The sequence below is a fragment of the Protopterus annectens genome, chromosome 12.part0, assembly GCF_019279795.1.
Source record: "Protopterus annectens isolate FY-2018-M chromosome 12.part0, PAN1.0, whole genome shotgun sequence".
NCBI lineage: Eukaryota > Metazoa > Chordata > Ceratodontiformes > Protopteridae > Protopterus > Protopterus annectens.
The window spans coordinates 264,004,798-264,028,797 of NC_056746.1; the positions used below are offsets into that span (position 1 = coordinate 264,004,798).

The following is a 24,000-nucleotide window of genomic DNA, read 5'->3' on the forward strand; positions in this document are numbered from 1 at the left end:
AGAATGTGATTGCACAGGTTTTGTGGGAGTACAGTGGGTATTCTCATTTTACACATAGAACGTGATTACACAAGTTTTATGGGAGTACTTTGGGTATTTCCTTTTTACACCTAGTAGAATGTGATTACACAGGTTTTGTGGGAGTACTGCGGGTATTCTCTTTTTACACACAGTAGTATGTGATTACACAGGTTTTGTGGGAGTACTCTGGGTATTCTCTTTTTACACATAGTAGAAAGAGATTACACAAGTTTTGTGGGAGTACTCTGTGTATTCTCTTTTTACACATAGTAAAACGTGATTACACAGGTTTTGTGGGAGTACTCTGGATATTCTCTTTTTACACATAGTAGAAAGAGATTACACAGGTTTTGTGGGAGTACTCTGTGTATTCTCTTTTTACGCATAGTAACACATGATTACACAGGTTTTGTGGGAGTACTCTGGGTATTTTCTTTTTACACATATTAGAATGTGGTTGCATAGGTTTTGTGGGAGTACTGTGGGTATTCTCTTTTTACACATAGCAGAATGTGATTACACAGGTTTTGTGGGAGTACTGTGGGTATTCTCTTTTTACACATAGTAGAACGTGATTACACAGGTTTTGTGGGAGTATAGTGGGTATTCACTTTTTACATAAAGTAGAACGTGATTACACAGGTTTTGTGGGAGTACTGTAGGTATTCTCTTTTAACACATAGTAGAATGTGATTACACAGGTTTTGTGGGAGTCTCTGGGTATTCTCTTTTTACACATAGTAGAAAGTGATTACACACGTTTTGTGGGAGTACTGTGGGTATTCTCTTTTTACACATAGTAGAACGTGATTACACAGGTTTTGTGGGAGTACTGTGGTTATTCTCTTTTTACATATAGTAGAATGTGATTACACAGGTTTTGTGGGAGTACTGTTGGTGTTCTCTTCTTAAACATAGTAGAGCGTGGTTACACAGGTTTTGTGGGAGTATTGTGGGTATTCTCTTTTTACACATTGTAGAAAATGAGTACTCAGGTTTTGTGGGAGTACTGTGGGTATTCTCTTTTTACACATAGTAGAACATGATTACACAGGTTTTGTGGGAGTACTGTGGGTATTCTCTTTTTTACACATAGTAGAAAGTGATTACACAGATTTAGTGGGAGTACTCTGTGTATTCTCTTTTTAAACATAGTAGCACGTAATTACACAGGTTTTGTGGGAGTACTGTGGGTATTCTCTTTTTACACATAGTAGAACGTGATTATGCAGGTTTTGTGGAAGTACTGTGGTTATTCTCTTTTTACTCATAGTAGAACGTGATTGCACAGGTTTTGTGGGAGTACTGTGGGTATTCCCTTTTTACACACAGTAGAATGTGATTATACAGGTTTTGTGGGAGTACTGTGGGTATTCTCTTTTTACACATAGTAGAATGTGATTACACAGGTTTTGTGGGAGTACTGTGGGTATTCACTTTTTACACAAAGTAGAACGTGATTACACAGGTTTTGTGGGAGTACTATAGGTATTCTCTTTTTACACATAGTAGAACGTGATTACACAAGTTTTGTGGGAGTACTGTGGGTATTCTCTTTTTAAACATAGTAGAACGTGATTACACAAAGTTTGTGGGAGTACTGTGGGTATTCTCTTTTTAAGCATAGTAGAACGTGATGACACAAATTTTGTGGGAGTACTGTGGGTATTCTCTTTTTACACATAGTAGAACGTGATTACACAGGTTTTGTGGGAGTACTCTGGGTATTCTCTTTTTACACATAGTAGAACGTGATTACACAGGTTTTGTGGGAGTACTGTGGGTATTCTCTTTTTACACAAAGTAGAACGTGATTACACAGGTTTTGTGGTAGTACTGTGGGTATTCTCTTTTTTACACATAGTAGAAAGTGATTACACAGGTTTAGTGGGAGTACTCTGGGTATTCTCTTTTTATACATAGTAGAACGTGATTACACAGGTTTTGTGGGAGTACTATGGGTATTCTCTTTTTACACATAGTAGAACGTGATTATACAGGTTTTGTTGAAGTACTGTGGGTATTCTCTTTTTACTCATAGTAGAACGTGATTGCACAGGTTTTGTGGGAGTACTGTGGGTATTCCCTTTTTACACACAGTAGAATGTGATTATACAGGTTTTGTGGGAGTACTGTGGGTATTCTCTTTTTACACATAGTAGAACGTGATTACACAGGTTTTGTGGGAGTACTGTGGGTATTCACTTTTTACACAAAGTAGAACGTGATTACACAGGTTTTGTGGGAGTACTATAGGTATTCTCTTTTTACACATAGTAGAACATGATTACACAAGTTTTGTGGGAGTACTGTGGGTATTCTCTTTTTAAACATAGTAGAATGTGATTACACAATTTTTTTGGGAGTACTGTGGGTATTCTCTTTTTACACATAGTAGAATGTGATTACACAGGTTTTGTGGGAGTACTCTGGGTATTCTCTTTTTACACATAGTAGAATGTGATTACACAGGTTTTGAGGGAGTACTGTGGGTATTCTCTTTTTACACATAGTAGAAAGTGATTACACAGGTTTTGTGGGAGTACTGTGGGTATTCTCTTTTTACACATAGTAGAATGTGATTACACAGGTTTTGTGGAAGTACTGTGGGTATTCTCTTTTTGCACATAGTAGAAAGTGATTACACAGGTTTTGTGGGAGTACTGTGGGTATTCTCTTTTTACACATAGTAGAACATGGTTACACAGGTTTTGTGGGAGTATTCTGGGTATTCTCTTTTTACACATAGTAGAACATGAGTACTCAGGTTTTGTGGGAGTACTGTGGGTATTCTCTTTTTACACATAGTAGAACGTGATTACACAGGTTTTGTGGGAGCACTGTGTGTATTCTCTTTTTACACATAGTAGAACGTGATTACACAGGTTTTGTGGGAGCACTGTGTGTATTCTCTTTTTACACATATTAGAATGTGGTTGCATAGGTTTTGTGGGAGCACTGTGTGTATTCTCTTTTTACACATAGTAGAACGTGATTACACAGGTTTTGTGGGAGCACTGTGTGTATTCTCTTTTTACACATATTAGAACGTGGTTGCATAGGTTTTGTGGGAGTACTGTGGGTATTCTCTTTTTACACATAGTAGAACGTGATTACACAGGTTTTGTGGGAGTACTGTTGGTATTCTCTTTTTACACATAGTAGAACGTGATTACGCAGGTTTGTGGGAGTACTGTGGGTATTCTCTTTTTACACATAGTAGAATGTGATTACACAAGTTTTGTGGGAGTACTGTGGGTATTCTCTTTTTACACATAGTAGAATGTGATTACACAAGTTTTGTGGGAGTACTGCGGGTATTCTCTTTTTACACACAGTAGAACATGATTACACAGGTTTTGTGGGAGCACTGTGTGTATTCTCTTTTTACACATAGTAGAACGTGATTACACAGGTTTTGTGGGAGTACTGTTGGTATTCTCTTTTTACACATAGTAGAACGTGATTACACAGGTTTTGTGGGAGTACTGTGTGTATTCTCTTTTTACACATAGTAGAATGTGATTACACAAGTTTTGTGGGAGCACTGTGGGTATTCTCTTTTTACACATAGTAGAACGTGATTACACATGTTTTGTGGGAGTACTGTGGGTATTCTCTTTTTACACATAGAACGTGATTACACAAGTTTTGTGGGAGTACTGCGGGTATTCTCTTTTTACACATAGAACGTGATTACACAAGTTTTGTGGGAGTACTGCGGGTATTCTCTTTTTACACATAGTAGAATGTGATTACACAAGTTTTGTGGGAGCACTGTGTGTATTCTCTTTTTACACATAGTAGAACGTGATTACACAGGTTTTGTGGGAGTACTCTGGGTATTCTCTTTTTACACACAGTAGAAAGAGATTACCAGGTTTTGTGGGAGTACTCTGTGTATTCTCTTTTTACACATAATAAAATGTGATTACACAGGTTTTGTGGGAGTCTCTGGGTATTCTCTTTTTACACATAGTAGAACGTGTTTACACAAGTTTTGTGGGAGTACTCTGGGTATTTTCTTTTACAAACAGTAGAACGTGATTACACAGGTTTTGTGGGAATACTGTAGGTATTCTCTTTTTACTCACAGTAGAACGTGATTGCACAGGTTTTGTGGGAGTACTGTGGGTATTCTCTTTTTAAACATAGTAGAACGTGATTACACAAATTTTGCGGGAGTACTGTGGGTATTCTCTTTTTACACATAGTAGAAAGTGATTACACAGGTTTTGTGGGAGTACTGTGGGTATTCTCTTTTTACACATAGTAGAATGTGATTACACAGGTTTTGTGGAAGTACTGTGGGTATTCTCTTTTTACTCATAGTAGAATGTGATTGCACAGGTTTTGTGGGAGTACAGTGGGTATTCTCATTTTACACATAGAATGTGATTACACAAGTTTTATCAGAGTACTTTGGGTATTTCCTTTTTACACCTATTAGAATGTGATTACACAGGTTTTGTGGGAGTACTGCGGGTATTCTCTTTTTACCCACAGTAGTATGTGATTACACAGGTTTTGTGGGAGTACTCTGGGTATTCTCTTTTTACACATAGTAGAAAGAGATTACACAAGTTTTGTGGGAATACTCTGTGTATTCTCTTTTTACACATAGTAAAACGTGATTACACAGGTTTTGTGGGAGTACACTGGCTATTCACTTTTTACACATAGTAGAAAGAGATTACACAGGTTTTGTGGGAGTACTCTGTGTTTTCTCTTTTTACGCATAGTAACACATGATTACACAGGTTTTGTGGGAGTACTCTGGGTATTTTCTTTTTACACATATTAGAATGTGGTTGCATAGGTTTTGTGGGAGTACTGTAGGTATTCTCTTTTAACACATAGTAGAACGTGATTACACAAGTTTTGTGGGAGTACTGTGGGTATTCTCTTTTTAAACATAGTAGAATGTGATTACACAAATTTTGTGGGAGTACTGTGGGTATTCTCTTTTTAAACATAGTAAAACGTGATTACACAAATTTTGTGGGAGTACTGTGGGTATTCTCTTTTTACACATAGTAGAATGTGATTACACATGTTTTGTGGGAGTACTATGGGTATTCTCTTTTTACACATAGTAGAACGTGATTGCACAGGTTTCATGGGAGTACTGTGGGTATTCTCTTTTTACACATAGTAGAAAGTGATTACACAGGTTTTGTGGGAGTACTGTGGGTATTCTCTTTTTACACATAGTAGAACATGATTACACAAGTTTTGTGGGAGTACTGTGGGTATTCTCTTTTTAAACATAGTAGAATGTGATTACACAAATTTTGTGGGAGTACTGTGGGTATTCTCTTTTTACACATAGTAGAATGTGATTACACAGGTTTTGTGGGAGTACTGTGGGTATTCTCTTTTTACACATAGTAGAATGTGATTACACAGGTTTTGTGGGAGTACTGTGGGTATTCTCTTTTTACACATAGTAGAAAGTGATTACACAGGTTTTGTGGGAGTACTGTGGGTATTCTCTTTTTACACATAGTAGAATGTGATTACACAGGTTTTGTGGAAGTACTGTGGGTATTCTCTTTTTGCACATAATAGAAAGTGATTACATAGGTTTTGTGGGAGTACTGTGGGTATTCTGTTTTTACACATAGTAGAAAGTGATTACACAGGTTTTGTGGGAGTACTGTGGGTATTCTCTTTTTACACATAGTAGAACGTGATTACACAGGTTTTGTGGGAGTACTGTGGGTATTCTCTTTTTACACATAGTAGAACATGATTACACAGGTTTTGTGGGAGTACTGTGGGTATTCTCTTTTTACACATAGTAGAACGTGATTACACAGGTTTTGTGGTAGTACTGTGGGTATTCTCTTTTTTACACATAGTAGAAAGTGATTACACAGGTTTAGTGGGAGTACTCTGGGTATTCTCTTTTTATACATAGTAGAACATGATTACACAGGTTTTGTGGGAGTACTATGGGTATTCTCTTTTTACACATAGTAGAACGTGATTATACAGGTTTTGTGGAAGTACTGTGGGTATTCTCTTTTTACTCATAGTAGAACGTGATTGCACAGGTTTTGTGGGAGTTCTGTGGGTATTCCCTTTTTACAAATAGTAGAATGTGATTATACAGGTTTTGTGGGAGTACTGTGGGTATTCTCTTTTTACACATAGTAGAACATGATTACACAGGTTTTGTGGGAGTACTGTAGGTATTCTCTTTTTACACATAGTAGAAAGTGATTACACAAGTTTTGTGTGAGTACTGTGGGTATTCTCTTTTTAAACATAGTAGCACATAATTACACATGTTTTGTGGGAGTACTGTGGGTATTCTCTTTTTACACATAGTAGAATGTGATTACACAGGTTTTGTGGGAGTACTCTGGGTATTGTCTTTTTACACATAGTAGAACATGATTAGACAGGTTTTGTGGGAGTACTGTGGGTATTCTATTTTTGCTCATAGTAGAACGGGATTACACAGGTGTGTGGGAGTACTGTGGGTATTCTCTTTTTAAACATAGTAGAAAGTGATTACACAGGTTTTGTGGGAGTACTGTGGGTATTCTCTTTTTACACATAGTAGAATGTGATTACACAGGTTTTGTGGGAGTACTGTGGGTATTCTCTTTTTACACATAGTAGAAAGTGATTACATAGGTTTTGTGGGAGTACTGTGGGTATTCTGTTTTTACACATAGTAGAAAGTGATTACACAGGTTTTGTGGGAGTACTGTGGGTATTCTCTTTTTACACATAGTAGAACGTGGTTACACATGTTTTGTAGGAGTATTCTGGGTATTCTCTTTTTACACATAGTAGAACATGAGTACTCAGGTTTTGTGGGAGTACTGTGGGTATTCTCTTTTTACACATAGTAGAACGTGATTACACAAGTTTTGTGGTAGTACTGTGGGTATTCTCTTTTTTACACATAGTAGAAAGTGATTACACAAGTTTAGTGGGAGTACTCTGGGTATTCTCTTTTTATACATAGTAGAACGTGATTACACAGGTTTTGTGGGAGTACTGTGGGTATTCTCTTTTTACTCATAGTAGAACATGATTACACAGGTTTTGTGGAAGTACTGTGGGTATTCTCTTTTTACTCATAGTAGAACGTGATTGCACAGGTTTTGTGGGAGTACTGTGGGTATTCCATTTTTACACATAGTAGAATGTGATTATACAGGTTTTGTGGGAGTACTGTGGGTATTCTCTTTTTACACATAGAACGTGATTACACAGATTTTGTGGGAGTACTGTAGGTATTCTCTTTTTACACATAGTAGAAAGTGATTACACAAGTTTTGTGTGAGTACTGTGGGTATTCTCTTTTTAAACATAGTAGCACATAATTACACAGGTTTTGTGGGAGTACTGTGGGTATTCTCTTTTTACACATAGTAGAATGTGATTACACAGGTTTTGTGGGAGTACTCTGGGTATTGTCTTTTTACACATAGTAGAACATGATTAGACAGGTTTTTTGGGAGTACTGTGGGTATTCTATTTTTGCTCATAGTAGAATGGGATTACACAGGTGTGTGGGAGTACTGTGGGTATTCTCTTTTTAAACATAGTAGAACGTGATTACACAGGTTTTGTGGGCGTACTGTAGGTGTTCTCTTTTTACACATAGGAGAACGTGATTACACAGGTTTTGTGGGAGTACTGTGGGTATTGTCTTTTTACACATAGTAGAACGTGATTGCACAGGTTTTGTGGGCGTACTCTGATCATTCCGCGGTGGTACAGCGGTAGCATTGTTACCTCACAGCAAGAGGTTCTCCCATTCGATTCTCGGCTTGGCTTGGGAGTGCATTCTGTGCAGAGTCTGCATGTCCTCCCCGCGGTTGGGTAATGTTCGAAAGACATGTGTGCATAAATGGGTGCACCTTCGTTGAAGGTTGGGAATTGAGCTGGCACCTCAGCGTTTCGTAAAAAATCTACTGCCAATCATTAGCGGACCGGAGTTCCGCTGTGGTGAACCCTTACCGGGAAAAAGCAGAAAGACAATCAAAACTCTGTGTATTCTATTTTTACACATAGTAGAATGTGATTACACAGGTTTTGTGGGGGTACTGTTTGATATTGTCGTTTTACACATAGTAAAAAGTGATTACACAAATTTTGTGAGAGTACTCTGGGTATACTCTTTTTACACACAGTAGAATGTGATTACACAGGTTTTGTGGGAGTACTGTGGGTATTCTTGTCCATTAAACAACCACCCAAGGATTCCTGTAACAGCAGAGGCAGAAAGAGGAAAACAATGTTTCTAATTCTTCCATAATGCACAGTGGCACTGAATTCCTTCCCACAACTGTCTGATGACAGCATTTCTCTCCCGGCACATGTTCTTGCTAAAATGGTTGAATATTACCCTGTTCATACAGAAACTGCTATGCTTTCAACAGCAGGTTTCTCCCTGACATGGGGATTCTTAAACACTTCCCCACAGTTGTCTAATGACAACACTGCTGTCCATGTTCAAGGGTCACTACAACATTTGGATGGTGCCCTTTGTCATTTCATACAGAGATTGCCTTTGTTCTGTCTGCTGTGCTTTCAGGTACAGATTTTGCTCTGTATAAGATGGGCTTGCATCATTAGTTGGATAACTGCACTTTCTTCTTTATCTTTATTTATTCTGCAATGGGGACATAGGTGCTTACTCCCACCCCCAAAACATAGGGCATACAGTTTATCTTTGCTAATGCTAAACAAATGCTTTATTATCAAATATAAGTTTACTTCTCTTATATAGTAACCATGATGGTTTCCGTCCATTTGGCAAATCCTAAAGAATATTTTGTTGCCAAATTAGATATGCATTATAAATATAATAAATATAATAACCTTGGCTGTTTCATCCCACAGGGAAAGCCTTAGTGTAATTCTGGTACAAACCCTGTAATGCTAGATACAAACCTTGCAAATCTAGTTTCTCTGAACATGTTGAGATATATATATTGTTGCTAAATGAGATTGCATTGAACTGTGGTTTAGTAGGCTGACTCTACTTAAGACTGTATATCCATAGTTTTAGATGTAATTTGTAAGCTTACATTTTTCATGTTTTCTGTTGCACACTCCTTGGAAAAACAAGCTATTGATAGTTTTGGAAGGATCACTGGGGTGCGAAAAACCCATACTGTACGCCACCAGTGGGTTTACATGTTCTTTTCAATCACACCACAACATAATTTCCTTTATTTGGTATCCACCCTCAACCTCTTAGAAGCTACAAAAATTCTTACATTTGTTTTTTATACTCCTCTACTCTTCTCCACCCCATAGAATTAGTACATATAATCCACTTCCCACATAATTTCATTTAATACTTTCTTTCCTTTGACACTTGAACTGTAGCAGTAAGAATACAACAGTAACCATCTGATGTTATGTTGTCCTCTCTCGCCTTCATTCTTGCTAGTTAGGTTCAGAGCCAACTCGGCCACATACGAAAGCTCAAGAGCTTCATCTAGCGTCTAGGCTACAACCTATCCCATGATGCTTAGCAGCTGTTCCCCAGATCTCATTTGCCGCTAGAAGCATCTGGATTGTCTTCACTGGCTTAGGCTAGCAATTTCTTTTATTATATACGTTTTGTTATATTTTCTCTAAAAATCTTCATATTAGACTCTATTATACGTTCCCAATCCAAGTAGAGTGCTCCTGTGTGTGTGTGTGTGTGTGTGTGTGTGTGTGTGTGTGTGTGTGTGTGTCTGTCTGTGTGTGTGTGTGTGTGTGTGTGTGACTGTGTGTGTGTGTGTGTGTGTGTGTGTGTGTGTGTGTGTGTGTGTGTGTGTGTGTGTGTGTGTGTGTGTTGTTATTACTTGGGTGTGTCTTCGGTTGTTTTCCTTGGTCCCTTACTTTTTCCTCTTAAAATCTGTCTAAATTAGAGGATTCTTTCTATTTAGCCCTCTTCCTTCAGGGCTTCTTTCCCTTTTTATTAAGGAGTCGCTGTTTAAATTAGTCCTCAGGTTGGAGGAGTCATCTCCTCCTCCCATTCCTAATCTCTCTTTATACTTGCCTCTTTTCTAATGTAGTTACTGTTAGCTGGTATTGTTGTTCTTTTTGGCTTAAAAGATGTCTAAAGAACCTAGGAGTCAAGACAATCTGGTTTTAAAAAGTGCGATTCATGCACCCAGAAAATGTCTCTAAGAGACGGACACACAAGTTGTGTGTATTGTCTAGGAGCAGTCCATCTTCAGGACTCTTGCTCCATTTGTTATGGCTTCAGTGCAAGAGTTTTACAGGAGATGAAAAATAAACTCTTTTGAGGGGTTTGTTGAAAGGCCCTTTTGAAGAAGGTAATCAGGCCTCCAAATCGGATAAGACAAAAAAGTTGGCTCCGGTGTCTGAACCAGTCAAAAGTAATTTGGATCTGATGGTTCTTGGTTCCAACAAATCTGGCCCTCCCTCGGTTCCATCTGAGTCTTCGGAACCGTCGTGGAGCCGGAAAAGGAGTCAGCCGCTGTCATTGGAGCCGATACACTCTGTGTCGCAATCTCCTCTATTACAGTCTGTGGTAGGTAGTCACAGGTCATTGACCCATTCCTCTCGGTCCTCCAGGTTATCGAACGATGACATGGAGTGGGTGGTGAAGAGATTGCTGCAGACCTGGGCCCTAGCAGAAATTCTTTTGAGCCCAGCCCTTTGGATCGTGGAGCCAACTACTGTATCTCAGATACCACCTATTCCTCCTCCGATTCGACCGAGTTTGGAGCCAGAGTGGCAGGAAGTCATTGTGCTGGAACCGCCGGAGCCAGTAATCACTCATGTTATCTTGGCTCTGATGTCTGCTCCGATCTCTTTGACGCTGTCTTCCATCGAGATATCTGGGAGCTGACACTCCCTGGTCAGCTCCGGGAGGAGAGTTAAATCAGACCCTTGTCGGAGCTGACTCTCCCACTTGGCGCTTCAGCTCAGGTGAATTCGGCTCCCACATCAGCCTTGGAGCCACCCTCCTTGGTGACTGGGAGATCTCCCGGTCCTTCGGGACTGGAGTCTGTCTTGGCCCAGGACCGCGGTGCCTTTGAGGTGATGCAGAGTGTGCTCTACACTGAGTCTGCTCCACCTTTGGCTCCAGCCACTCTTCCCCTTAAAGAGCTGGCATCTTCTGCTTCACCATCCCTCCATCAGCCCCAGAGTAGAAAGTCAGTGCCCCAGGAAACCCAATGGGTGGAACCTCCTCTTTTGACACCTCTCTGGAACATCCCCCTGAGGAGGTCCCTCAGAAGAAACAGTGTAAGAGGAAGTACATAGACTCCCCTAAGTCTTTCACCTCTGATACCAACTTAGAGGATTTGGAAGGGTCCCCACTGTTGCCCTCTGAGGCTGTCTCTTTTTCAGACATCCTTAAGATCCTTAAGCAGAGGGGCAGCTGGAAATCCCTCTCCCCTTCTGAGGATAAGTCGGTATACCTGGAGGCATTTGTCTTGGCCCAGGACCGCAGTGCCTTTGAGGTGATGCAGAGTGTGCTCTCCACTGAGTCTGCTCCACCTTTGGCTCCAGCCACTCTTCCCCTTAAAGAGCTGGCATCTTCTGCTTCACCATCCCTCCATCAGCCCCAGAGTAGAAAGTCAGTGCCCCAGGAAACCCAATGGGTGGAACCTCCTCTTTTGACACCTCTCCGGAACATCCCCCTGAGGAGGTCCCTCAGAAGAAACAGTGTAAGAGGAAGTACATAGACTCCCCTAAGTCTTTCACCTCTGATAGCAACTTAGAGGATTTGGAAGGGTCCCCACTGTTGCCCTCTGAGGATGTCTCTTTTTCAGACATCCTTAAGATCCTTAAGCAGAGGGGCAGCTGGAAATCCCTCTCCCCTTCTGAGGATAAGTCGGTATACCTGGAGGCATTTGACTCTCACCCCTCCACCTCTTGGGTGTCTGCACCTTTTGACCCACTCCTGGGTGTTGTGAGTTGGAAGGTGTGGGACTCTCCTGAGTCAATGGAACCCATTCCAAGGAGGCCAAATAAATTCATTATGGCCCCAGAGGATAGACAATTTTTATCAAAGGGAGTTCCAGTAGATGGGATGGTGGTGGCAGTGGCCACAAAGAAGGAGTTAGCTGAAACTTCTGCCTCTGTCCATCCGCCGAATAAAGAGTCTCATATGATGGACATATACGGGAAGCATATGTTCTCCTCAGCAGCCTTTACCTTACGGTCACTGAATTACTTATCACATTTTACCCGACTCCAGAGGGATCTCCTGAAGGAACTGGCAGATACCCTACAAGGAGCTACAGCCCAGGGTTTTTTGGATAAGATAAATTCCCAGCTTGCTACCTTAACTTCTATCACAAACCCCTCCATGCGCCTCATTTTCTATGCAGCCGATGGAGGGAGCAGGGCAGCAGGTGTAGGAATAGCTCTTAGGAGACATTCCTGGATGTGCCTTTACGAGTTTGCTAAACCCTTCAGATGTTCCTTTATTGATGCCCCGTTTGATGGCTCATCCTTGTTCGGGCCGAAAGTAAAAGAGACTCTCACTAGGAGCCAGCAAGATTGCAAGTCTCTAACTGCCATCGGAGTGCATTTTTATGCTCCTACCAGGCCTTATCCTAATGGTCAAAAGAGCAGAAAAATGTGGTTCTGGAAGTCCAAAGGAACCTTGTCAGATGGCCGTGGTGATCCTTCCCCCAGGGGCAGAGGGGGGATTAACAATGGAAGATGCTGTCCACACAGCAGGGGGGTTTGCAGAACCAGGGCAACACTTCAGTCGGCCCTTCCAGCACTCCTGAATGGATGCCCAACTGTCCACCTCTGGAGGCAGTCGGGGGAAGAATATCTCTGTACTCAGAAGCCTGGCTGAAATTGACTCAAGACAAATGGGTACAGTCCATTATGTCCAGGGGAATACAACATTCCTTTCCACTGCCCCCCCCCAATCTGTCAAAGTCCATCTCAGACATTCCACCTAGTCAAAGGGATCAAGCAACTCTAGAAATTCCAAGGTTGCTAGAAAAAAAGAGTCATCCAGGAAATCCCAGCATACCAAATTGGATCTGGAGTTTACTCAAGGGTCTTTATAGTTTCAAAAAAGACAGGGTACTGGAGACCAATATTGGATCTCAGCAGACTAAACAAGTCGGTAAGGAAAGCAAAGTTCCAGATGGTAACACTGCAGTCTGTACTCCCTTTCCTTGGACACCCATTGGATGTGCTCTTTAGATCTTCAGGACGCGTACTACCACATAAAGATGGACAGGCACTCCAGAAGGTTTCTATGCTTCTGGGTGGGAGCCAGCCATTACCAGTTGAGAGCTCTCACTACAGCCCCCCAGAGTGTTTACCAAATGCATGGCAGTAAGTTGCGGCTCATCTGAGATGTCAAGGATTCCAGGTGTTTCCAGATTTAGATGACTGGCTCCTGACTACCACCATCAAGCACCTACTAATCAGAGCCAGGGACTCCACCATCCATCACTGCTCAGATCTGGGCATTACTATAAATCCAGAAAAATCTGCCTTGTTGCCATCACAGCATATTACCTTTATAGGTGCAGATCTAAACACAAATGATATGGTAGCAAAATTGCCTCACAAGAGAATACAAACCCTATCTGTCCTAATCAAAAAGAAAAAGGCACAAGCAAAATTCGTCATCAAGGTCCTAGGCTCAATGGCAGCAGCGATAACAAAGTCCCACTGGCACGACTACACATGCAGATATTACAGTGGCTTCTCTTCATTCAATGGTCCATACAAGAGTTACCCTGTAGTGCCTTTTTCAGGCAAGATTCAAATGACAAATTCACCACCATAATAGGTACAAGCAAGCAAAATCTGAGGGTAATGCTACTTAATGCTAGAAGTCTAAACCTCAAAATGCACTCACTCGTGGCACTCCTTAAAATGGAGAACATTGACATCTAGGCAGTGACAGAGACCTGGTTCAAGGCTCCAGAGAGCACCTCTGCATTGCCAGGCTATAATTCATACCACACCTTTCGGCCACCTAACCTGGACCAAAGCACTAAAGGCGGAGGCATGTCCATATTCATTAAGGATATCCACACCTCCAGGCTAGATGCTCAGCATAATGCATCCAAGATTATCCAAGTGCAACTAGCTCTGGGCCAGACCGCTTGCTACCCTCCACCATGCCCCAGGATTCCCATTCCTCATTTCTTGATACACTGGAAAATATCAGGGTGCAACCTAACACCTAATAATGGGTGATTTAATCTACCCCACCATTAACTGGGAAAACTACTCATGTACCAACTCTTGTGCTCAACGTTTTCTGGAATTCATAAATTCCAATGCCTTGGATCAACTTATCCACACCCCCACCAGGGGAAGCAATATCCTAGACCTGGTCATTACCAATATGGGCAATTCCTCATTGGTCAGATCCGACCACAAGCAAATCACCCTAGACATCCACATCCCACCCCCACCCTCCATTAGGGAAACCACCATAAAAAATTTCTCCAAAGCCAACTTCACGCTTCTTAAGACAGAAGTGGCAAACTTCACGACACCCATGCTGACGGACAATAGAGGTACGACTGCTGAACCCTATACAATTGCACTTTATATGCACTTACATGAGTGCATGGATCGTGCAATCCCTAACAGAACCAAGATGCTATCCTCCAAAAAAAGAAAGCCAATCTGGTGGTCCCCTGCCATAAACAAACTCTACAACAGAAGAAAGAAACTGTTGCAAAAAAGAGTAAAATCCCATGATTGGAGGAACTCCATGGTCAGCCTCAGTAAGAAGTTGAGATCCCTCATAAAATCCTCCAAAGCTAGTTACAAAAACAAAATCACCACTGAATCTAAAGACAACCACAAAGCATTCTATAGCTATGTCAAGAATCTCAATGGCAACACTCAGATCTGCTCTGAGTTACATCACAATGGCACTAAATATACAGAACCAACTGATATTGCCAACATCCTGGCAGATAGGTTCAGTGCTAACTTTACCCCTCTCTCATCCCCTAAAGGGCCCATCTCTATACCGGAAGAATGCAAAGTTCCTGTAATCACAGCTGCACAGGTAAAAAACACACTCTCCAAAGCCAAGAACACAGCATCCATGAGACCTGACAACATCCCAGGCTGCATTCTACATGAACTACAGAATGAACTGGCACCCCACCTAAGTACCATGTTCAATCATAGCCTCACCTCTGGCTTTGTGCCCACTGAATGGCACACAGCAACGGTTATCCCACTCCACAAGGGGAGAGCCACCACAGACCCCGGGAACTTACCGCCCCATTAGCCTGACAAGCCTGGCCTGCAAGGCTATGGAATGTATCATCATGGAACTTATAAACAATGACACTGGTAATCTCCAAACTCTGGACTCTACCCAGGTCGGGTTTGTAAAAGGCAGATCATGTCTCCTAAATCTGATAGACTTCTTTGAAGCAGTCACCAAAGCCGTAGATGAGGGTAAGGTGGTTCACGCAGCCTATCTAGAGCTCGCCAAGGCTTTCGACACCATCCCCCACTCTGGAATTATAGATAAACTTACTAAACTAGGTATAAATCCCTATGTCACAAGATGGGTTGCCAACTGGCTCACTGACAGAACCCACACTGTGAAAGTAGCAGACTCTAAATCTAACGTCAGACCAGTGACAAGTGGAGTACCACAGGGTTCAGTCCTAGGTACTGTCCTGTTTGGTATCTACTTCTCTGAAGTACAGACTAACACAGAAGGTCTTTGGCTAACAAAGTTCGCAGATGCCTGTAAACTAGGAGCCATGATCAAAACTCCTAACGATGTGGACATTCTACAAAAGGGCCTCACTGAGACAGATGCCTGGTGTCAAAGCTATGGCCTCAAACTCAATGCCAAAAAGTGCATTGTCATCCCTTTTGGTAAATACTCTGTACCCATGAACTACCACATAGGCAGCAGTCTACTTAACACGAAAGGTGTGATAAGAGACCTTAGGACACAGGTGGACTGTAGTCTCTCCTTTGATAATCACATCACCACAGTAGTCAGGAAATCCTTCTACGTGGCACACCTCATCACAAAAGATTTCTCATCCAGGAAAAAAGAGGTCATAGTTCCCCTCTACTCATCACTCATTAGACCCATTATAGAGTACAACACACCTTTTGGTATGTACCTCACAAGACATCTACAACAACTGGAAAGGCCACAGAAATACCTCACAAAGAGGATTACTGGCCTCAAATAGATGCCCTATGCAGACTGTCTCAAAAAACTCCAGCTTTACTCTGTCGCATATCGCCTACTCTGCCTAACATACAAAGCTATGTCAAACCCAGAGCTGTTGGACATGCTCCACTTATAGAAATCCCAATCCCTCCGAGCTACACGCTCTAGGGACCTAAACCTTGTCACCACAATAAAAAGAACATGCTGGAGGGATAGATTCCTGTCCCAGAGACTTCCCATACTCTGCAACAAACTACCTATCTATATCAAACAAAGCTCCTCATTAGCTCTCTTCAAGAAAAATCTTGATGATTGGATGGGAAATAGGAAATTCACCCCGGGGATCACTTTTGTGACTCTGCTTTACGGGGGGGGGGGGGGGCATTATCTGGGATAGACTGTCTAAGGAGTTTGGAAAGATCACGAGTACCATTTGCACATCAATGTCCTAGAGATGAGAGTGGTGCTTCTGGTGTTGCAAGCATTTCAGAACTCTCTTCCCATGGTGACTATTGCAATTCAGACAGACAATATGTCGGTGGTATGGGACATCAACAAACAGGGGGGAACCAGATCCTATCTCCTATGTCGAGAGACCCAGAGTGTTTGGCAATAGGAAATTTCGTCTCAGTGCTTTCTGATGACAACACACATCCCGGGGATATCCAGCGTAATAGCAGACAGGCTAAGCAGAGCAATTCTCATGCCTCACGAGTGGTTCCTAAGTCAGGAAGTTGCGAATCAAATTTTTCGCAAATGGGGTCAGCCTTGCTGCGACCTTTTTGCCACTCCATTCAATGCCAAATGCAGCAACTATTTTGCCCTCATTTCCCCTCTGGGTGAGTCACCAAGGGATGCACTCGTCCACAATTAGCCCCCGGGACTTCTTTATGCTTTTCCCCCATTTCCATTGATTCTGAAGGTTATTCAGAAAGACAAGTGATCGAGTCGCAGTTTAATTCTCATTGCTCATTATTTGCCTCATCAGATTTGGTTCCCCTTCCTTTGGCCCCACCTTCAGGAGGACCCATGGATCCTGGACCCAGTGTCAGATCATCTGACGCATCAGTCAGGAACGTTTCACCCTGCTCTTCAAAGCCTCAAACTGATGACTTGGTTACTCCACTTCCAATCTTAGCCAGGTTTCTAGGATTATCCCCTACAGTACTTTACATTCTGGTTTCCTCACACAAAAAAGATGACTAGGAAACTTTAAGCAAGTAAATGGAGGAGGTTCTCTTATTGGGCAGACAAAAAACATAGATGCATTTACAGCCCCTATACCTTCCAAGTCTTTAATCAAGGAGCAGCGGTGGCCACTATTTGAGTACAATTGGCCGCTATATCAAATTATTATGTGGGAGACCTCGGAGTAAATGTAATGTTCCATAGAGTATGCAAAGCTTTCCTCAGGGGTACCTTTCTGTTAAGACCACACTTAAGAGAAACTCCTCCCCCATGGGATCTAAATTTAGCATTGTCATCTCTGATCCTCCCTTCCTTCGAACCAGCATCCTCTTGTGCACTAAAATTTTTATCTTGGAAAACAGTCTTTCTAACAGCAATTACTTCAGCTGGGAGAGTTTCAGAATTGCAGGCTTTCTATCCGTCCTCCATATCTAATTTTCCACAAAGATAGAGTTTCCCTCAGAACAAATCCTTCATTCTTACCAAAATTTTGTCTGAAGCAAATTTAAACCAATCTATAGAATTGCCTGTGCTTTTTCCTAACTACGGCAATAAGGCAGAATATAAGCTTCACCAATTGGATGTGTATAGACAGTTGCATTTTTACTTGCACATGACCAAAGATATCAGAAAGTCAGAGCAGTTGTGTGTTTCCTATGCAGAAAACAAAAAAGGCTTGGCAGTCTCAAAAGTTACCTTGTCCAAATGGCTTACTGAGACCATCATTTATGTCTACAATTCTCATAATAAAGAACCACCAGGGAGAATAAAAGGACATTCAACTAGAGCAGTGTCTACCTCCATTGCCTTTCAATCCAGACTTCCATTGGATTCAATTTGTGCAGCTGCTACATGGGTTAATTCTCACACCTTTATCTCTCATTACAAAGTAGATGTGGCCTCCTGGAACAGGGTATCCTTTGGTTCCACTGTCCTGAAGAGTCTATTCCCTTGAGCCACCCAAGAAAAAGGTGCTGGGGACTCTGTCCCAACCAGCAAGAATGAAGGTGAGATAGGACAACATAACATAAAGAGGTTATGTACTCACCATAACGTTCCATGTTTGTTGTCCAGTATCTCGTCTTCATTCTTGCATCCCACCCATCCATCCCCCCTCCTAGAGGATCTAGAGGACTTTAAAATTGGAAAATATGGTCTGATTCCCTTCATGCCTCTTTACCTCTATAACTAATGTATTTCAAAAAGGTTCTATATTATATGTTCGAAGTTTGAAAACTTCTAACATTAAATAATCAAATTTAAATGTTCGAAGTTTCAAACATCAAACATATAATTAAAAAAAAAAACCCAAACCCAAAACTAATGGCTATAGGCTGGGGGGCAAGCCCCCCTGCACCCCCCACTCTTTAAATATACCAACTCCGAAACAGCACTATAGTGCAGCAAGGGAAATCTTCCATTTACAGCACTATAGTGCGGTCTCAGAGTTGGTATATTTAAAGTGTGTGGGGTGTGGGGGGTGCTGGGGTCTTGCCCTCCAGGCTACACTAGTCAGGTAAGTTCTGCTTTTTTTTTTTTTTTTTTTATATGTTCAATGTTTGAAACTTTGAACATTTAAATTCGATTATTTAACGTTCAAAGTTTTCAAACTTCAAACATATAATATAGACCCTTTCAAAAATTTCCTTTCTGTATTTTAGCACACTCTAGGGTGTACACTCTCAAATGAGATCTGAGGAACAGCCGCTAAGCATCATGGGATAGGTTGTAGCCTCAAGTCAGTTGAAGCTCTCGAGCTTTGGCATGCGGCCGAGTCGGAGTCGAGGTTCGGCTCTGAACCCAACCAGCAAGAATGAAGGTGAGATACTGGACAACAAACATGGAACGTTATGGTGAGTACATAACTTCTTTTTATCTCTCATATGCCTTTGTAGAATTCTAGCAGCTATCCTTCACTTCAGAGTTTCATAACTCACATCATCGATATTCTGATGGTGTAATTCAATCACTCTTTATTTCAAGTTTAGATGAAATATATCTTATCCTTTCTACCTATCCAAATATCTTCTCTTTTTTAAACTCTCAGTGCTATACAAACTTGCAAGCACTTTTCACTTCTCCTGTAATAAACACCTATCATTTGCAGTGCTGCGACCTTTTTGCCACTCCATTCAATGCCAAATGCAGCAACTATTTTACCCTCATTTCCCCTCTGGGTGAGTCACCAAGGGATGCACTCATCCACAATTGGCCCCCGGGACTTCTTTATGCTTTTCCCCCATTTCCATTGATTCCGAAGGTTATTCAGAAAGACAAGTGATCGAGTCGCAGTTTAATTCTCATTGCTCATTATTTGCCTCATCAGATTTGGTTCCCCTTCCTTTGGCCCCACCTTCAGGAGGACCCATGGATCCTGGACCCAGTGTCAGATCATCTGACGCATCAGTCAGGAACGTTCCACCCTGCTCTTCAAAGCCTCAAACTGATGACTTGGTTACTCCACTTCCAATCTTAGCCAGGCTTCTAGAATTATCCCCTACAGTACTTCACATTCTGGTTTCCTCACACAAAAAAGATGACTAGGAAACTTTAAGCAAGTAAATGGAGGAGGTTCTCTTGTTGGGCGGACAAAAAAACATATAGATGCATTTACAGCCCCTATACCTTCCAAGTCTTTAATCAAGGAGCAGCGGTGGCCACTATTTGAGTACAATTGGCCGCTATATCAAATTATTATGTGGGAGACCTCGGAGTAAATGTAATGTTCCATAGAGTATGCAAAGCTTTCCTCAGGGGTACCTTTCTGTTAAGACCACACTTAAGAGAAACTCCTCCCCCATGGGATCTAAATTTAGCATTGTCATCTCTGATCCTCCCTTCCTTCGAACCAGCATCCTCTTGTACACTAAAATTTTTATCTTGGAAAACAGTCTTTCTAACAGCAATTACTTCAGCTGGGAGAGTTTCAGAATTGCAGGCTTTGTCTATCCGTCCTCCATATCTAATTTTCCACAAAGATAGAGTTTCCCTCAGAACAAATCCTTCATTCTTACCAAAATTTTGTTCTGAAGCAAATTTAAACCAATCTATAGAATTGCCTGTGCTTTTTCCTAACTACGGCAATAAGGCAGATTATAAGCTTCACCAACTGGATGTGTATAGACAGTTGCATTTTTACTTGCACATGACCAAAGATATCAGAAAGTCAGAGCAGTTGTGTGTTTCCTATGCAGAAAACAAAAAAGGCTTGGCAGTCTCAAAAGTTACCTTGTCCAAATGGCTTACTGAGACCATCATTTATGTCTACAATTCTCATAATAAAGAACCACCAGGGAGAATAAAAGGACATTCAACTAGAGCAGTGTCTACCTCCATTGCCTTTCAATCCAGACTTCCATTGGATTCAATTTGTGCAGCTGCTACATGGGTTAATTCTCACACCTTTATCTCTCATTACAAAGTAGATGTGGCCTCCTGGAACAGGGTATCCTTTGGTTCCACTGTCCTGAAGAGTCTATTCCCTTGAGCCACCCAAGGAAAAAGGTGCTGGGGACTCTGTCCCAACCAGCAAGAATGAAGGTGAGATAGGACAACATAACATAAAGAGGTTATGTACTCACCATAGCGTTCCATGTTTGTTGTCCAGTATCTCGTCTTCATTCTTGCATCCCACCCATCCATCCCCCCTCCTAGAGGATCTAGAGGACTTTAAAATTGGAAAATATGGTCTGATTCCCTTCATGCCTCTTTACCTCTATAACTAATGTATTTCAAAAAGGGTCTATATTATATGTTCGAAGTTTGAAAACTTCTAACATTAAATAATCAAATTTAAATGTTCGAAGTTTCAAACATCAAACATATAATTAAAAAAAAAACCCAAACCCAAAACTAATGGCTATAGGCAGGGGGGCAAGCCCCCTGCACCCCCCACTCTTTAAATATACCAACTCCGAAACAGCACTATAGTGCAGCAAGGGAAATCTTCCCTTTACCGCACTATAGTGCGGTCTCAGAGTTGGTATATTTAAAGTGTGTGGGGTGTGGGGGGTGCTGGGGTCTTGCCCCCCAGGCTACACTAGTCAGGTAAGTTCTGTTTTTTTTTTTTTTTTTTTATATGTTCAATGTTTGAAACTTTGAACATTTAAATTTGATTATTTAATGTTCAAAGTTTTCAAACTTCAAACATATAATATAGACCCTTTCAAAAATTTCCTTTCTGTATTTTAGCACACTCTAGGGTGTACACTCTCAAATGAGATCTGAGGAACAGCCGCTAAGCATCATGGGATAGGTTGTAGCCTCAAGTCAGTTGAAGCTCTCGAGCTTTGGTATGTGGCCGAGTCGGAGTCGAGGTTTGGCTCTGAACCCAACCAGCAAGAATGAAGGTGAGATACTGGGCAACAAACATGGAACGTTATGGTGAGTACATAACTTCTTTTTATCTCTCATATGCCTTTGTAGAACTCTAGCAGCTATCCTTCACTTCAGAGTTTCATAACTCACATCATCGATTTTCTGATGGTGTAATTCAATCACTCTTTATTTCAAGTTTAGATCAAATATATCTTATCCTTTCTACCTATCCAAATATCTTCTCTTTTTTAAACTCTCAGTGCTATACAAACTTGCAAGCACTTTTCACTTCTCCTGTAATAAACACCTATCATTTGCAGTCCTCTGACTAATCAGCATTAGTATATACCTTAAGTTTCAACTTGAACATACATATTTCCAATGCTTCTATGCCTTTTCTCTAAAATACTGCTTTGTTTACTGTTCTGTGAATATAATGTAATGCATTATTTCCCTTCAATTGTAAAACTTTTCTGTGTATATCATAAATTATCACTTCCTTTTTATTGTAAAAATGTTTTCATATCTGTACATCATGTGAAATATAAAAATAAAAAAAACGAGAAAAACCACAATGCTTAGCTGCAAAATTTGTGTAAAAAACACCATGAGTCAGACTTTTAGTGCTTTTGTTCCTTTTACTTCCAGAACTTCATCAGAAATAAAACATCAGTACAAAATCACACTTTAAATACCAAAATCAGGTGACATCATCATTCAATCAAGAGAAATTAACTCAATTAAAAAAAGTAAAGTTCTGGAAGTAAAAGGAATGAAAGCGCTAAAATTCTGACTCATGTTTTTTTAGACAGGTTTTGGAGCTGAGCATTGTGGTTTTCCTCTTTTTTTATTTTTAAGTTCAAAAGTGGTTGTTTTTTGGTTTAATATCGTGAAATATGTTTTGAGATTTGTATTTTACCCCACAATTTATGTACTTAGTGTAAACATTTTCTGGAGCTTTTTTCCCCAGACCTTTGCTGAAAGTGGGGTAGTGAGACTTTCCTGATCCACAAATATAAATAAATAAATAGAAAAATAATGACTTCAGCTCTTGCTGGAAGCAAGAGCTTCTTCACTCCTCACTACAACACAGATAATCTTGCAGCTTATTCACAGCTTTTATTATCAAGTGCTTCTCATTCCTTAACTAGGCATCTATTTTATTCTTTCAGCTCATGGCTCCAACAGGACCCTCTTCACTCCAGCTGGTTCTCTCCATCTTACACCTTATTTTGAATATCTTTCTGCTGTTGGTGGCAATAAGAGGTGACTTGTCATTTACAACTCTTTTACCTTTTGGTGACAGGATGAGCTATTTCACTTCTTTAGCTTTTGGCGAAAGCAATATTTTTGACACATCTCTGTGGCCCCCTGCTCAAGGGCATTTTCATTCTTTAACTCCTTCACTACATGCTTACTGCAAAATCTTCTTCACTATCTTTTTCCATCATCCTCCATTTTGTACCATTCAGCATGTTTTACAGCTCTTGTTGACAGGAAGATCATCTTTTGTCTATCTCTTTTATTTTGATAACTGCATGTCTCTTTCATGTTTTATATTCACTTTGTCTAGACTATGTAATATGACACCGATGAACTCTGTATATGTATTGTAACATTGTGTAAGTATCTATTCACTTCTATTCCTTACATCTATGTTAGGTCCATGTCCTCCTCTCCACTCAACCACACTGTCTAATGCCCAAAGAAAATACAGTATTGACATCAAATCAATCAATCTACGTAAACAAATTTATAGGAAATTTACACATATAATGAGAAGGCTTTTCTGCAATTATCTAAACTTCATGCACCAGTACCTAGGCCTCATTAGCATTTTAATAAGCTGCTTATTAAACATTACCACACCACCATAGGCTTGACATGTATAAGAGAGACCTTCTATGGGTACAGCAGTAGAAGGGAAGCCCCAGGTAGCCCAGGGAGCTGTGGCTCAACTTAACCAGGTTGAAGGGGCCTTGGAGAGCTTGTAAACTCCAAGAGTACATTATACCCTTAGAACTTCAAAGTGAAAGGTCTTTGAGTTTACTTCTAGATCCCAGAGGTACCTCACCTTCCATTTAAGGCAGTAAACTTCTGGAAAGATGTATTGGCAAGGTCTAGAGTCTGTGGGGATAAAATCTTCACCAAGTGATATCTTGGGGGCTTTCTCTGCATACTACATTCTATTATATAGGCAGGAACCAGGGGTGGTGAACATGAAACAGATGACAGAAGATTTTGTACATAGACTTAATCTCCCTAAATTAAGAAAAGATGATGTAACCACATTGATTGGTCTAACGACCAAACTGAGT

At 40.9% G+C, this 24,000-nt stretch overlaps 1 protein-coding gene across 1 annotated transcript in view; it reads right to left on the reverse strand.

Moving 5' to 3' along the window:
* LOC122816494 (glucagon receptor-like) overlaps nt 1–24,000 on the reverse strand; it is a 2,063,211-nt gene that overhangs the window by 1,035,345 nt on the left and 1,003,866 nt on the right. The gene's annotated exons all lie outside the window — the stretch shown is intronic.